General features: G+C 37.2%; 1 long non-coding RNA gene across 1 annotated transcript in view; it reads right to left on the bottom strand.

Annotated features, from left to right (window-relative positions):
* LOC139440959 (uncharacterized) overlaps positions 1-13,204 on the bottom strand; it is a 113,628-nt gene extending 100,424 nt beyond the window's left edge. The window contains exons 1-3 of the long non-coding RNA XR_011651284.1: positions 13,176-13,204; positions 10,441-10,537; positions 169-277 (exon numbers count right to left, since the gene is read on the bottom strand). This is a non-coding gene — a long non-coding RNA (uncharacterized lncRNA). The remainder of the gene's footprint in view (positions 1-168; positions 278-10,440; positions 10,538-13,175) is intronic.
* Positions 13,205-16,830: the final 3,626 nt, after the last annotated feature.

Raw genomic sequence — 16,830 nt, 5'->3', positions numbered from 1 at the left:
TATGAAACAACTAGCATATTTTAATATTTTTCTAAGCATCTCCCAATATTTACATGATTTGTTCCATAAGAATTGCTAAGGATAGCCCTGACTGGTGTGGCTCAGATGGTTGGATGTCATCCCACAAAGCAAAAGATCGCCAGTTAGATTCCAGATCAGGTTCCTTACCAGACTTGCCGTTGGGTCCCAGGTCGGGGCATGTACAAGAAGCAACCGATCAACGTTTCTCTCACATTGATGTTTCTCTCCCTCTCTTTCTCCTTCCTTTCCCTTCTCTCTAAAAATAAATAAATAAAAACTTTTTTAAAAAATGAATTGCTAAAGAGTCATTATTTCTTATAGCTCCCACCATATTTATAAATGTCCAATAAAAAAGTATTTCATCAACATAGTTCACACACCTTTAGATTTTTCATGTCTTGTTTTGACAATTCCGAAATGTATTTCCTATTTCCAGAACACATAAGTATGACATTGGACAGCACACTGGTCCACCTATCTAAGTCTTTATTATGCACCTAAGTATCTCTGAAATAATCTTTAACACTTTTATAGGAAAATAAATAATGTGATATGGTTTAAGTATCTAGAAAGTTCATATCAAAGAAGAATTAAAAGGAAGGTTTGTGGGGAATATCATGCCATTTAGTTAGCCAAAAAAATGATTATTCAGTACCAACTGAGTACAAGGCAGTCTGCTAAAAATGCAGAATAAGAAACAATTAAGTTACAGTTTTTACTTGGAGTTCACCATATATTAAAACCAAAATTTAGGTACATAATTAAAAATAATTATGTGTCATAAATTTTATGATGGACATAACAATTATGGAAACACAGGAAAATATTCCCTAATTATTGCTGGGTTTACCTTTCTTTCTCCATAAAGTTAGGGAATTGTCATAGATCTCTTAGGCCTCTTCAGAGTCTAACACAGGGTGTCCAACCTTTTGGCATCTATGAGTCACACTGGAAGAAGAGTTATCTTGGGCCACACATTAAATACACAAACACTAACTAAAACTGATGAGCAAAAAAGTCTGTGCATAATTTTCATGATATCCACCACCACAAATAAGCAAAGAAGTCCTCACAAAATAACCTTAATTATGCTGTGGCCCTTTGATAATCTTTTAAAATCCTTGAGAAGGTCCCAAGTTTGTATTACAGAATGTACATATTTAAGTAATAAGACATCATTGAGTTTTTAATATTTTTATTATAAAACTAAAAGAAAAGAGGGTAACATAAAACTAGTGGGATGTTTGTCATTGTATTTGAGAAAATAGTCCATCAGTATCTGGTTTGATAGAAGTAGCTGTAATTCTCAGTGAGTTCTCAAGGTGCTCATCAGATATTTTGGTTCTAATTTTACTCTTAATGTGTTTCATTTTTTAACATAGTTGCTCACAAATGTAGGTGCTGCCAAATAGTGACAACATGAATAAGGCATGATTGTAAGCAAGGGATATTTGTCTCTTGGAAGATGGGACCTATAAAAGTCCAGTAAGGGGACATGATCAAATTTTTCTTTAAGTTCAATGTTACATTGCAGCTCTGTGCATTCCATTTGAAAATTGGCAGGTAATATATTTATGTAGACTGAAAATAGAGTCACAAATATAGCAAAATATTGATTATTTTCCTGGAAATCTTGAAATCTGTTTTCAAATTCTTGTATCAAATGGAAAAGCAAGGCTGCATATTTTTTGCTGTTCACAGGACTGTGTTTAGCCAATGTATCAAAATGCATAAAATTGAGGACTGATTGTAAAACATGGTAGGAGATCTGCGAGGTGCCACCAAGGCGTGGAAGTACCTTTAGTAATCAAATAAGAATGTTTACCTGACTTCTAAATAACATTAAATGCCTAACATTGCAATGGGAGGTTGTAATATTATTGTTATCGCTGCCTGGCGAAGTCATCACGAGCACATGTAATGTCTGATGGTGTCAATTCTACTGCCTGCGCTTGGAAGATAACACACTGGAAGCCGCACACTACTGTAAAACTGAAGCCATGGATGTGTACAAATAGCGAGAACATATGTATGTTTATTTTACGTGACATTGTGACACATAATCACAAAAAAATCTCATAATGTTTTAAGTAAATTTACCATTTTGTGTTGGGCCGCATTCATACCCACCTGGGCCACATGTGGACTGTGAGTAGTGGGTTGGATACTCCTGGTCTAACATTTTGTGACTATATGTTTATTTAAAAATTTATTTTGGAGTTCCAGCCAAGATGGAGGTGTAGATAGAAACCCTTCATTTCCTTGCACAACCAAAAGGAGGATAACTACCAATCTAAAAACAAACAACCAGAACTCCCAGAAAATCAAACTGCATGGGATTCCAACAACCAACAAATTAAATAAACAGTCAATGAGACTGGTAGGTGGATGGAAATGGGAAGACAGGCAGATGGAGAGAACCTGGGGCAAGGCGGTGGACAGCATGGGTAGGGCTGGCTGAATGGGAAACTGAGACTCAGGGCTGACTGTGGACTACAGCAGGGGTTGTCACAGTAGGAGAAACTCCCAGTCTCACATGAGAGTTTGTTGGAAAGTGGGGTTAGAGTCCAGAAAGCGAGCTGCACTGTTCCCTGTCTGGCCCCTCCCCCACAGACAGTGCTGCAGCACAGCAAGGAGGGTTGCCCTGCCCTGGTTGAACACCTAAGGCCCCGCCGCTTTACAACTTAACAGGTGCACCGATACAAAGAAATAGGTCCCAAGTAAAAGAACAGAGCAAAACGCCAGAGAAAGAAAAAAGCGACAAGGAGATGGCCAACCTATTAACATGGGTAATAAGGATGCCCACAGAACAGACTGAGCTTGGTCACAAAATGAAGGAACCAATGAAGGCTACCCAAAGTGAAATAAAGCAAAATATTCAGGGAACCAACAGTGACAGTAAGGAAACTGGGACTCAAAGCAACAATTTGGAACAAAAGGAAGAAATAAACATCCAACCAGAACAGAATGAAGAAACAAGAATTCAAAAAAGTGAAGAGAGGCTTACAAACATCTGGGACAACCTGAAACATTCCAATATCCAAATTATAGGGGTGCCAGAAGGAGAAGAGGAAGGCCAAGAAATTGAAAATTTATTTGAACAACTAATAAAGGAAAACTTCCCCAATCTAGCAAAGGAAATAGACTTCCAGGAAGTCCAAGAAGCCCAGAGAGTCCCAAAGAAGTTGGACCCAAAGAAGAGCATACCAAGGCACATCATCATTAAGTTACCCAAGATTAAAGATAAAGACAGAATCTTAAAATCAGCCAGAGGAAAGGTCAGGGTTACATACAAAGAAGTGCCCATAAGACCATCAGCTCATTTCTCCAAAGAAACTGTGCAGGCAAGAAGGGGCTGGAAAGAAGTTTTTGAAGTCATGAAGGACCTATATCCAAGATTACTCTATCCAGCAAAGCTCTCATTTAGAATGGAAGGGCAGATAAGGTCAAGTTCAAGGAGTTCATCACCAAGCCATTATTATATGAAATGTAAAGGGGACTTATCTAAGAAATTGAAAATCAAAAGCTATGAACAGTAAAATGACAATCTCACAACTGTCAACAACTGAACCTAAAAAAAACAAAAACTAAGCAAACAGCTAGAACAGAAACAAAACCAGAGAAATGGACATCACATGGAGGGTTTTCAGTGAGGAGGGAGAGGGGAAGAACAGAGGGGGAAAGGTACAGGGAATAAGAAGCATAATTGGTAGGCACAAAATAGATGGGGAGAGGTTAAGAATGGTATAGAAAACAAAGAAACCAAAGAACTTATATGTACAACCCATGGACATGAACTAAGGTGAGGGGGTAATGCTGGAGGGTTGGCGAGTGTGGGGTGGAGGGGGGATAAAGGGGGAAAGTTAGGAAAACTGTAATAGCATAATCAATAAAATATACTTAAAAAATAAAAATTTATTTCACCTTTTTTTAGCACAGAACTGGAAGATTTTTGCCTTTAGTAAGTTAAGTACTTGTGCCAGAAAATGCACAGGCTTTTGAACAAATGCCTCAGTTCAACAGGACAAAGATATTCTCACTGATTAGCAACTGAGGAAGCAGAAAATCATTAGCTTGAAAAAAAGTTTTAATGTGATTTCTTTTGCTTGATCTGGCATTCCTAGCATGGATGTGATTGACACTAACATCCTTTGACTAACAGCAAATATATTGTATTAAAATGTGTTTAATCTGTCACCATCACACACTAATCTTCATAAAATAATCAGGTGTAAAATCTGTTATCGAAAACAAAGAATAAATACTAACACATTATAACATGTTACAGTTGCCCTATGCCGTTCCCTCTTTCCTGCCTTTTTGCCTCATATCTGTGTGACACGCATGCCTGTGAAAGTTGTGATGATTAAATAAGATAAATCACACATGTAAAGCCTTCAATAAACAATAGCTCTTCCTAGCATTGCTAAGATTATTATCATTATTATGCACTTTATTTTTTTCTGCCATTCCTCACTCTCAAAGGTGGGTCCTACATGTAAATCTTCCCAAAGTATGGTGATACGTGAAGTCATGAGAGAAATTGAGAAGATTTGGGGACTTGTACAGGGAAAAAATATTTAATTTAGAAGTGATGTACCTATATTAAAGTATTTTGAAAAGCCTATGACAAGCACATCAACCTAGTGATTTACCAGATGTTATTATTAAACAAATTTAAGTTAAAAATAGCAATATATTTACAGAAGCACAGTAGTACAAGTGATATGTAAAGATAGCAAAATTACGAAGATGGCACATGAACAATTGAAAGCACAAACAACTGCTTTCACAACCTAAGGAGTGGGGAAGCAGTGTCGCATTTTGAAAGGGGCAAGTCTCTCACCTACTAGATTATAAGTTCCTTCAGGAAAAATTCAGTCTTCATCAAGGTCAGTATATTAATATATACTCAACAACTGAATGCTGCATAGATTTGAAGATAAACGAAACAGTGTGTGCACAAGTGTGTGTCTCTGCATGTATCTCCGTGTCTTCAATCAGAACATTCCCCTTATTCAGATAGTACTTGAAAGGAAAAAAAAATCTTATAAAGGCTGTGAGTATGGAAAAGCTTTAAACTATAATTCATACCTTATTTTATTAAATGCCTATAATTTCTTACTATAGTGAAACACGTACGAATATAAGGCAATCTTTAGCAATGCTTAAAATGCAGTTCTGGTTGGTAAGGCTCAGTGGATTGAGTGCTGGCCTGCAAACCAAAAGGTCGCTGGTTCAATTCCCAGTCAGGGCATGTCTAGGTTGCGGGCCAGGATCCCAGGTGGGGATGTGCAGGAGGCAACCAATCGGTATTTCTCTTACACATCAGTGTTTTTCTCCCTCTCTTCCTCCCTCCCTTGCCCTCTCCCTATAAATTAGTAAGTAAATAAATAAATAAAAACTTTCAAATTACTAATGCATATGAGGAAACTTTCAGTCAATCACCCTTCACAACATTGGAAAAGTCCAAGCACATATAATATTCACAGAATTTTTGTTGAATAATCAATGTTGATATTATACCACAGATAACCTAAGCTTCCTAATCATATAAAGTATAAACCTGATAGCACCTTACAGTTCAGAGAAGGTGTTGAGAGGAACTAAACATTAACAGAAACAGATGGAATTATAATTTCTGTATAAAGTGTTATAATAACAGTATTACACCAACGGCCTGTTAATAGGAATGTCATAAAACTCTATTGCACATAGATGTTCAAAGCACATGTACATTTCATAAGCAAGGCAACATATTACCAATCATATGTATTATGGAACTGATTAGGAGATTTTAAGCATAGTCATTCTTATATGATTTTTTTGAGTTAGAGACATTTGTTGAATGTGGCTTTTTGAGTTCAGTGATATGTTTGCTTTATTTAGCATGATAAGACCAACATTAATATTAAGGTCAATTTTTTTTTATCTTAACACTGGGTTTGAGTACTTGTGAGACAAGATCCTTAAGACACTCAAAGTCAGTGTGGCTTGAGACCCTGGAGAGTGGTGCTCCCAGCAGCACTGCAGTCGTGGCTGTTGGGCAAGGTGGAGCCAGGGAGGGTGGGCTTTCCTCTCCATCCACCGTGAAACAGAAGAACCAGTCTTCCTGCATTCATTAATTTTATATATTGAAATCTGTAAGTACATTTTTGTGCCATACCTTTCCAAAGAACAGTTGTACACTTTCTGTATTTTAAAGACAGAAACAATAAAAATTTCAATTGCTGAGCTCTGTGAATTGTAACATTTTTCATTGAGTATCTTAGTTATTCATCTATAGGTCTTTGAAAGCAGGAAATGTATGATTCACTATTATATTTCTAGAGCCTGGGTCAGTGCCTGACACATTATAGGTAATTGGTAAATATTTATTGAATGAATAAATGAAGGAATTATAAATGTATAAATGAATACTTCAGATCCTAGAGATTTCTCTCAAGAAGGGGTTTGGGAGAGGAAATAAGAAAGAGAACTTCTGAGACCCAAAGTCAGGCCATTCATTTCGTGGCTTCTTCTACCTACCAGGTGCAGAATGAGAGAGCCAAGCAGTGATCTCACCCATAGAACCTGCCGGGCTAGTCCAGTCAGCAAGTAAGGTGAGGCCGACCACTCATGTCCAACACAACAACCTGGCTGACAGATTCCCAGAAGCACACTGTGACTGCTCTCTCCAGCCAAACCTGCCCTGGTAAACTAGGTCTAATTATCCACCATGGAATTTGGCCAGTTATACTAAGACTATAATATGTTGAGAAATTTGAACTTTACCCTCACATAAATAAAATCACAAGGATCTGGAACACTCCCAATTGTCTCTGGGTGATTTTCGATTTTTTTTTTTTTCAAAAGGAAAACGTTGCTTTGGAGTGCATAAGTTTTCTTTTCAACTAGAGGGAAATGTAAGTCAAATTGATTCAATGTTTTAATGTAAAGCATCTGCAAATGTCTTTACTAAACTAATTTAAAATTATTGAATAATGATCTCAAAAAACTTATGTTAGGTGCAGACAAAGGTACAAAATAAATAAGATACAGTCTCCAATGCTGTCTTTCTCAGTCAGATTTCAACTAAAGTAGTTCAAAGCCAAATAAAATGTTCTTCTGCATCCCTCAGCAATAGAATACAGTGAGGTGTTTGGTTTTGGGGTTTTTTTTTTCCAAATTTACAATAGAAGGTAACCATGTGCATCATCATATGTCCATGTAGTAGAACTGAACAGATCTTACTGTTCCTCTTAAGCAAATTTTCCTGGTAAACTAAAATTGTCTCAGGGTTATACTTGTGTAGATGGTATTCTCAAGCTTTCTGGGTATGACTGGGCAAAGTCCTTTCCATCAACAAAGTAGAGGCTGATCAGAGTCTTCTTCACTTTGAAAAACGGTTCACAGTAGAATCCCAACAGCTAGAGAGTTTCCATAGTGCATTACACTTTGGGTCGCCTATATACAAGTCCTCGGGATCACACCTATCAAAGAGATTCATGAACACATACAACATTTGTTCTCCTCACCACCTCAGAAATGGCTCATTGACTTGACTTTGCTTTCTTTACTCCCAATATGTCCTTTTCCTCTTGCATTGGTGGACACAACTTTGCAACATGTCTTCTCCTTATCTCTATTTTATCTCTTAGTACCATCAGCCTCTCTGATATATTTGTTCTCATGGGAATTTCTGTCTTGGCACAGAACTATTTAGTGAAGCCACAGGAGTGACTAAGAAAAGTTAGAGAAAGCAAAGCTGATTCTATTGGCAGGGAGGAATGACAGAAAGAATGCTGGTTTGAAATCAGAAAACCTAGGGATCACGTCTAGCACCAAGGTTTATCACATGGCCTTGAAATTCAGGATACATCTTCAGTATGTCAGTTTCCTCATCTACATAGTTGGCATGTTAATACTAGCCCTGTCTAGTCAGACTGCAAGAGAATTTTCTCTAACATTAATTTGTGTGGCTCTGTCTCACATGAGATGTGGTTGTCAGTGATGTTAGTTACCCAGCTACAAAGGAGACACTTGAGCACACCACTGTCACCAGCCTTCTGTCTACTCTTACCTGTCAGGCATATTTAGGAGTTCATTCCTCAGAGTACAAGAAATCCATAAATATGAACAATTCTACCATCTGTGTACTCTATCTAGTTTTGTGGCTTCATTAAAGCTTCTCCCAGCCTGCTTTATTGACGGTGTAAGGCCAGCCATAATCTCTTCAACCCATAAACATGACCCATACCCTCAGCGGCAATCTGGTTATTTACCAGCATCTGGACTGAGCTAAAATTGAGTCAGGAGGTGTTGCTCTGGAGTCGGACTGGCCTGGGTTCAAACACAGGCATTATAATGAAATAGCTGTACACCTTGAACTTGTTATTCAGCTTCTCTGAAACTCCCTTTTCTAACTTACATAAAGAAGGCCTAATATCTACACTGTAAAGGGACGAAGCTTTATTATAAACCAAGAGCTAAAAGTAATATACAATCCAAATATTGATTTTTAGAATTGCCCAAATATTTAATTTATAGTCTCAAAAAAAATTTTTTTTTAAGAGAGGCAGCTGTGTAATTGAAGTAACATACACTTTGTGGTTTCTTTGAACCATTCTTGTTGATTAGATTATTAAATCTGCACTGGCACAATAGTTAATTCTAGTAGATACTTAATTATTTTAATGAGTAAATAATTTAATGAATGAGTGAATGAATGAATGAATTCTACTGAAGTGTTTAGAGAAGTATTGAATTTCACATCTCTCCTCTAGGTGGCGAACTCATACCTCCTACAGTTTATTGCATTTCCTATTTCCTCTACAATTGACGTGTGAAAATTGTATTAAAAAAATTCATAATTTTGTCTGTCATAGTATGGAAGTAAGCAACCATAAGTGTATTTTCTCCCAAAGTTATCTCTTTATTTTTATATCTTTAGCTTTTTAATCAAAACAAGTTTATAGAAAATCATTAAGAACTACAATTGTGTAAGTACTATAAAGAAATAGAACTGTGCCAGAGAGTTTACAAAGCACTTGTTCAAGCCTGCTTTGAGTACTTTCGATTTTCATGGCCTACTCTAAGGAAAATATTTTTTTAGCCAAAGTTCAATATTATTTCCTAGGGTATTAATTTTCCCCTAAATATGGGAAGATATAAAAATAATTCTACTAACCGTGAATTTTTTAAAAAACTAAGCCCCAAATCTATTTTTTTTTCTACAGGTTCACTGTGACAGCAACAGGTAAAATTGAATAAAAGGTTAATGCATTATTCTATAAGTTGAATATAGAAGAACAATCAAATATAATAAATCAATCTAATACCTTGCTTTAACTTTCCTTCAAACCACGTTATGAGTTCCCTAAATAATTTAAATAATGTCCCCCAATCTCCACTTCCCTTTGTGGTAACATAGTTTATATTTTCTTATACAGGAAATGTGGCTGGGAAAATATCTTGGAGTGCCATGAAAGCTGAAGGGCAAGGCTAAATCCCATCTAAAAGCACAAGGAACAGGACCAGCAAGAATTAAAGATGCCTATCCTATTTTCAAAAGCAAAAGGAGGAGATGAGCAAAAAGAACAATGACATGTTACAGCCCAAGAGCTAAAATTAAATGTGTGTAAACAATTCTTGTTCAAACTAGAAGCCAATATGACTAGGCAAACCAGGCGAAGAGTTCTGTCCTGCCAGAACATGCCAGGATGAGCGTCACCTCCCTCACGTTGAGACACGGCGAGTGATAGGAGTGAGAATACTGGAAAACCGCAGAGGATTCTGAACTGAGCATGGCAACTCTTAAATTCTACATGAAAGTATCGTATGTACCAAAAACCCATACTTGTTCTGTATCCCACCCAAAATGCTGAAAGCCAGTTGTTCAAATACAGGAATCTGAAAGAGAATTTCTAGCTTATATAAAATTATTTCTCTTAACACACATTTCTTGGGTAACCACTGTGGGCATGGCCCTGTGGGAGAAGCCTTGAATAAACACAAAGATGAATAAGGCATGGTCCCTACCCTCAGAAGATCAAGGAAGTCAGACATGTACGCAAACAACTATATGAGAGTAATCAAAAAAAGAGAAAGAAATGAGCTTGGGCCAAATTGGTTTGTTGACATTAGCAAGAGTCACCTTTAAATCCTATTCCATAGCTGGGTTAATAACAACTTGTTTGACCAGAATCCAACTATGGTATTAATTTTTGCTGGGTTTCAAATTAAACCTACACTACTGGTTCTCTGATGCAGCTAAATCATAGGAGACCTGAGGAGATATAAACTCCTATAATACCTTCCCAAAGGCATTTGGGCTTATTTTAAAAAGTCATTCTTACCCTGGATGGTGTGGCTCAGTTGGTAGGAGCACTGTCCTGTAACTGAAAGGTGGTAGGTTCAATTCCTGGTCAGGGCACGTACCTGGGTTGCTGGTTCAATCCTCAGTCCAGCACTTACAGGAGGCAACAGATCAGTGCATCTCTCACATAGATTCTTCTCTCTCTCCCTTCCTCTCTCTCTAAAAGCAATGAAAAAATATCCTCAGATGAAGACAAAAAAATTTTTAAACACCACATAAATAAATAAATAAATACTCATTCTCAAAGGTATGCAAGGAGCCAGAGGAGTTATAAAAGAAAACCTCCACTAAATTAACTTCTGATTCCTAATTTCATCATGAGCAACTATAAACCTTTCTAGGTAAACTAAGAATCAAGCTAAATATTCATTAATGTGGAAGTGTAAATAAATTATAGAATATGTCATATATTAATTTAAAAGATTGAGGTAGCACTACAATACAAATATCTCCATATGTATAGAAATGAAAGGAAACAGCCAGGAGGAAACATTTTAGGCTACAAACTAGCCCTGTGATTTGATGCAACTTAAATACCCTTTTTCTAAAGGTTAAAAAGAGGCAGAAAATGGCACAAATATGTAAATAAAGTATGAAATATGCTGTATTCTTACCACTGTTATAATATCAGAATTATAATGATTTAAAGTGAACTTTTTATGAAACTTTTTTGGTATTTGAATTAGTTATGTTACCTTTAAAAAATATTTTGTCTTCGAGTATTGTGTTGAAGTACAGTATGTAAAGATTTTTAATATTGTCCCTATATATTACTGTTGTTTTAGACCCTTTCTCTGTAGCCACTTTCACAAGCTTTATCTTCATGTTTAAAGCTTTCAATTAATTAGCCCATGCACACTGTAATTTCAATCCAACTTCTATTATTATATCTTGCCTCCATATCAGCCCAAAGCAGATCTGTTATCATTTGTATTTACTCTTCTTTATAAGAAAGGAGAGAGAAAAGGAAATGAAAGTGGTTCAAGGAAAGAGAGGAGAAAACTACTGTCCAACCCTTCCAATAGCAGAAGTTGCAAGTTGTCTGTTAAATGTCTGTTAATGTTTATAAGTCAAAAATTCAGGCCCCATTCCGTGGTTTCTGTTTTTAATGATTGGTATACAATTTTCTCCTTTAGTAAAACAACTCTCTTTGAGAAAGGTCATGTCTGTAATGACTCAGGACCCTTAGATATGACGATAGCCTTCTCTCCTTCTAGGAAAAGAAAAGCCAGTCTCACTTGTATGAGCCAAATTCACCTCTAGATATGAGGCAGTCTGCCACAGAAAGAAAGCCAATATAGTTTGCACAGGATATGGGGTTCAGCCCAGCAGCTCAAATCAGCTTTCCATAAAGAAGACAAAGGCAAATACACAAAGAAGCAACCACTACCTTGGGCTAATGTTACACAAGTAAAACAGGTGCATCCACCCCCTCTCAGTGCCACAGCCAAAGCTGGACACACCCAGGCTCTTCCACCAGAGCTGGTCTGAATTCAAGTCAACAGAAGCTTGTTGCCATGGGTTTGGTGAGAGCTGTTTTTAATGCCAATCAACAGATGCATGATACCCAATAGGGAAAATAAAGTAAAGCAAACACATGTACCTATATCTACATAATTCATTTGAAAGGACTTAAAGTAGAGAAACTAGAACCAAGAGAGAATGTTATTAGTTCAGTAAGTATGAAATAAGCACCAACACTCTCTAAAGCAACTTTCTAATTCCAGTACAAGAATCTTTGACGATGAACCCTCAAAGCACAGTTCCAGCCACCTTCAACAGCACTTACTGGTTTACTGTAAATACATTAGTTAGACTGAAACAACCAAAAATATAAACTAAGGGAAATTAAAATAATAATACTGTAATCATGATAATTATGGTTATCATTTATTAAGCACCTACTAGTTACCAGTTTGGTATATTTAGCTACATAGACTAATCTCCATAACAGTCTTGTGAAGGTTTTGTTATCCCCATTTTACAGACAAATTACATCAAATATAAATCAAATATCTTTCCCCAAAATACCTAATTACAGTAAAAGAGTCATAATCACTTCCAAATAAACTCTCTCCCTTATACCAAGAGTCAGCCAACTACGGCAATCGTGTCAAATCTGTCCCACTGCCTGTTTTTGTAAAGTTGTACTGGGGCACAGGCATCCTTTTCATCCATGTATTATCTGTGGCTGCTTTGGTGCTACAGCAGAGTTGAGTAATTGTGGCAGAAACCCTACTGCCTACAAAAACTAAATGATTTACTATCTGGCCCTTTAGAGAAAATGTTTGCCAACCTCTGCACTGTAGTATGCCATTAAAAGTTTTAACAGGTGGAGTCAAACAAATACTTTCAGAGAATTATGAAATTCTGAGAAATAGGAGTTCACGGCCAAGCAATTTCTGTTAACAGCTACCCTAAGATACGCTGTCTGTGCGCAGAGCTTTCTTCTACTCCTTAAAAATTTCAGTTGGGGTAAAAATATTTGTGTGTTAGAAAACAAGAATCTGAAATTTTCCCTGGCTGGTGTAGCTCAGTGGATTGAGTGCTGGCCTGCAAACCAAAAAGTTGCCAGTTCAATTCCCAGTCAGGGCACATGCCTGGGTTGTGGCCCAGGTGCCCAGTAGGGGGACATGTGAGAGGCAACCACACATTGATGTTTCTCTCCCTCTATTTTCCTTCCCTTCCCCTCTCTCTAAAAATAAATAGATAAAATCTTTTTTTAAAAAAAGGAATCTGAATTTTTTTGACTAATTCTTTCAGGTCCTTCCCAGTTCTACCACCAGTTTATCCTCACCTCAAGTTCTCACAGAACATGTCAGCAAACCAGGCACCTAAGAGAGAAAGAGAGGGAGGCACACAATGAAAAAGTAGTGCTACAGCTTCACGGAACTTCCAGTCCATTTTCAGACTCTAACTGCCTGCCATGCTGGACTCTGGTGGAAGAGCATGCCAAGTCTCAGTGTCTATGCAGTTTAGGCTGGTGAGACTGATCGAAGCCTGAATGGAGGACTTTATAGACTGGAATAATAAAATTTGAATATGGAAGGCACATCAGGTAATAACCAGTTCAGATGTTTTCATTTATCAAAAACCAAACAATCAAGCAAACAAACAAGAATCCAGCAAAATTGGCTGAATTGTTCAAGGTTAAAGAGGTAGCAACAGAGTAAAGCCTTCTTTTATCCATTTTACCACGTATTGAAAAAGATGTGCTTTAAGGCCACAGTTTATCCTGTTTACCAGCTTCCATATATTCATTAATTTCATGTCCTTTATCAAGGCTATACCTTTGACAGAAGAAGCACTTTGGGGAGTCAAGTAGACTTGGGTTCAAATCCTGATTTGGTCACTTATTACTTATGAAAACTTAGAGAACTCAGTAAACCAGTTGAAGCCTTTTTATACAAGTAAAATGTTGCCTAAGTGTACAAAAAGATGAACTGAGATAGTACATTTGGTACCTAAGAGAGTATCCAACACATAGTTTCTCAATGTACAGCAAACACTAGTATTGTTCTTACAAGACAAATGAACTGTATCACCCTGGTCCCCTCTTAGACCAAGTTAAGGAGATGTTAATTGTTGCACCAAGTATCATCTCATGGTTCAAGTATAGATGACAACCTGCTGGCTGCATGCCATAGAGAAAAAGAATTTTCATCTGAGAAAACTCACTTTTAACTTTCTAATCAAGTCTTGTACCAGTTTCATATAATTGTTATTATAGGTTGTGATTTATGGACATCCTTGCTAATTAAGAAGTTTTTACTGAAGAGACAGGTTTCTGGGTGAGTCTGCCATCTGACTTGCCAGTACTTGTTAAAAGGTTTTGTAGTGTGACTCATTTACATGTGTGTTTGTGTGCACTTAGGAGCGCTATTATTAAATTTTGCTTGCATATAGTGAGAAATTTGTGACTCAGATTTGTCCATATATTAACCTCACACACTACTCATTCTATCCCTTCACATAACCCACCCCTCCCTCATTTATCAAGGGCTAGCTTCAGGTTATCTTCAAGGTTTTGTACACATGGACTCACATGCAATGGTCCTTGCCTAGTTCCTCTCAGCTACTTGTGCATGTGAAATAGAGGTAAACACTGCTCAAAAGGGAAAATCTTTCAGGTATAGTGTGGTAGATGGAAAAACGAGGGGAAGTCAGTAAGACAATGTCAAGCTGAATGCTATTTCCTCATGCTCAAAGTTTTTAATTCTGTAAAGTGAGAACTTTCAGGAAAAATCATATTCACATTGAAGTGAGGAACAGTACTGATAGATCAGTACTGTAAATTGCCTACAGAAGAAAAGAGAGAACGTGAGTACACAAAACCCATAAAAGAACAAAGACACTCCAATAAGCAGAAAAATGAAAACCAATTGGAAGGGACAGCAATAAAACTACTCCATGATGATTCAATAATTCCAACAGCCAGACCTTTGTTAAGTACCTCCTACGTATGCACAGGACCTACATGTGAAGCTGGAGCAGAGCATTGTGGAAAGGTATAAATGGTAACAAGTTTTCTTTTGTGTTGCTATTACTTTTTAAGTTTCCACCCATTCTATTAGTTAAAAGTACAGGACATAGTAGAAAGGAAGAAGAAAAGGAGGGAACAAGGGAGAGAAGGGAGGAAAGAATGGGACGATAAGGCAGAAGTGTTAGATTTCATAGTCCGTTAGAACGGCAAGCACTGGGGCCCATGCACAGCATTCACTGGATTCCACCTCCACTCAGTCATTTCTGGAAATGACTACTGCGGACTTCTTGTGCACTATTGCTGAATAACAGATTAAACCACTGCCCCAACACCAAAAAGAAGACAAACAGTATTATAAAACACTTGTGATTCAGGGTTCTGGGATGGCCTACCTGGGTCCTCTGCTTCAAAGTTTCTCACAAGCCTTCAGTCAAGGCATCTATCAAGGCTGGGGTCTCATCCAAAGAAGGATTTGCCTTCAAGCCAACACGTGATTGTTGGCAGGATTCATTTTCCTTAGGGATGTTGAAACGCTCCTTGCTGGTTTTGCCTGAGGGCCACCCGCAGGTCCTCTCTCTTTGGGCAGGACTCTCCTATGGCAGCTTGCTTCATCAAAATCGGCAAGAGAGGGGGGGAGTCTTCTAGCAAGACAGAAGTCACACTCTTTTGTAAACTAATCACAGAAGTGACACCTTCTCTAAGTTGCTATACTCTTGGTTAGACAGGAGTTACTCAAGGAGAGGGATTACCCAGCATGAATGCTAGCAGGCTGAGATGATCAGGCGCTATTTCAGAGGCTGCTACCACAACAGAGCAATCTACTCTCGCTTTCTTTTTTTTTCCTATCTGATCTCTATTCAAATTACCACAAAATCCCAAAACAGTTCTAAATAGATAAAACCTTCCTTTTAATTTTAGGTTTGCATTCCTTAGAAGAATTAGTAGTACAATAGGAACATTGGGTTGATACAGAGAAAGCATGAGTAACAGGCCCAATTCTGGAAATTTACTGGCTATGAGACTTTATCCATGAACCTGATTTTCTCATCTTGAAAATGGGGGTGATTATGCCTTTTCTGTTTATGTCATGTAACTATTATGAGGACTAAGGAAGAGAATGTGTATCAGGGTTTCCTGAAGCACAGTAAGGTAGCACAGGAGGTACCTATGATTATTATAGGTAGTACATAGACTATAGGTGAAACTCTTAAAGCATTTGTTTTTAGAGTGCATTAGAAAAATATATCTTGCACAGAAAAACCCATAATTTTATAGCTAATCTACCTTAAATGAGAATTAAATAAAGTTGGAATCAAGGTAATCCAATTTTAACAGAAATATTAGGAAAATAATCTGATAGCCTGAGAATAGGGCTGACATAGTGAAAGTGATACACAAAGGACCGTATAAAATTTTAAATGCTCCAAAAATGCATCAATTGTTAATTAGCTTATACTCCATGACTCTTCTTTGCTACCAGCAGAGCAAACCTAACTTCACCTGGTGAGAAAGATGAAGGCTAGAAAATCCAGTCCTATTTTTTGACCCACACAGAATCTTTCCTCTATTATTAGTAAAATATTTATATCATTTGTTCCCTGATACATTTTTTTCTACCAATGCTTTCAATAACTTCCATATATGCTATAAGGAACATTGAACTATCATATCTTATGAATGAGGAAACTGAAACTAAAGAAGTTGAATAACTTGGCCAAAATCACTCAATAGAAAGTAGCAGAGCTAGAATTTAAAGTCAGGCCTACCTAACTCCAAAGCCTGTGTTATTTCATCTCTGCCAGTAAAGTTTTAAAAGACTGAACTTCCACTCACTATGCCCACAGGTCATCTTTTTCCACTTTTTACACTTTTACATTTGGCATTACAATATATTTTTTCTCTAGAATGTGGGAAAATATATCAACACCGGGGTATTCAAAACAAGGTCAAAGAATGAGTCACCTTTTGC

The sequence above is a fragment of the Desmodus rotundus genome, chromosome 1, assembly GCF_022682495.2.
Source record: "Desmodus rotundus isolate HL8 chromosome 1, HLdesRot8A.1, whole genome shotgun sequence".
In the NCBI taxonomy this organism is placed as follows: Eukaryota; Metazoa; Chordata; class Mammalia; order Chiroptera; family Phyllostomidae; genus Desmodus; species Desmodus rotundus.
The sequence above is the reverse complement of the archived record's forward strand: the minus strand, read 5'-3'. Positions and strand labels throughout refer to the sequence as shown.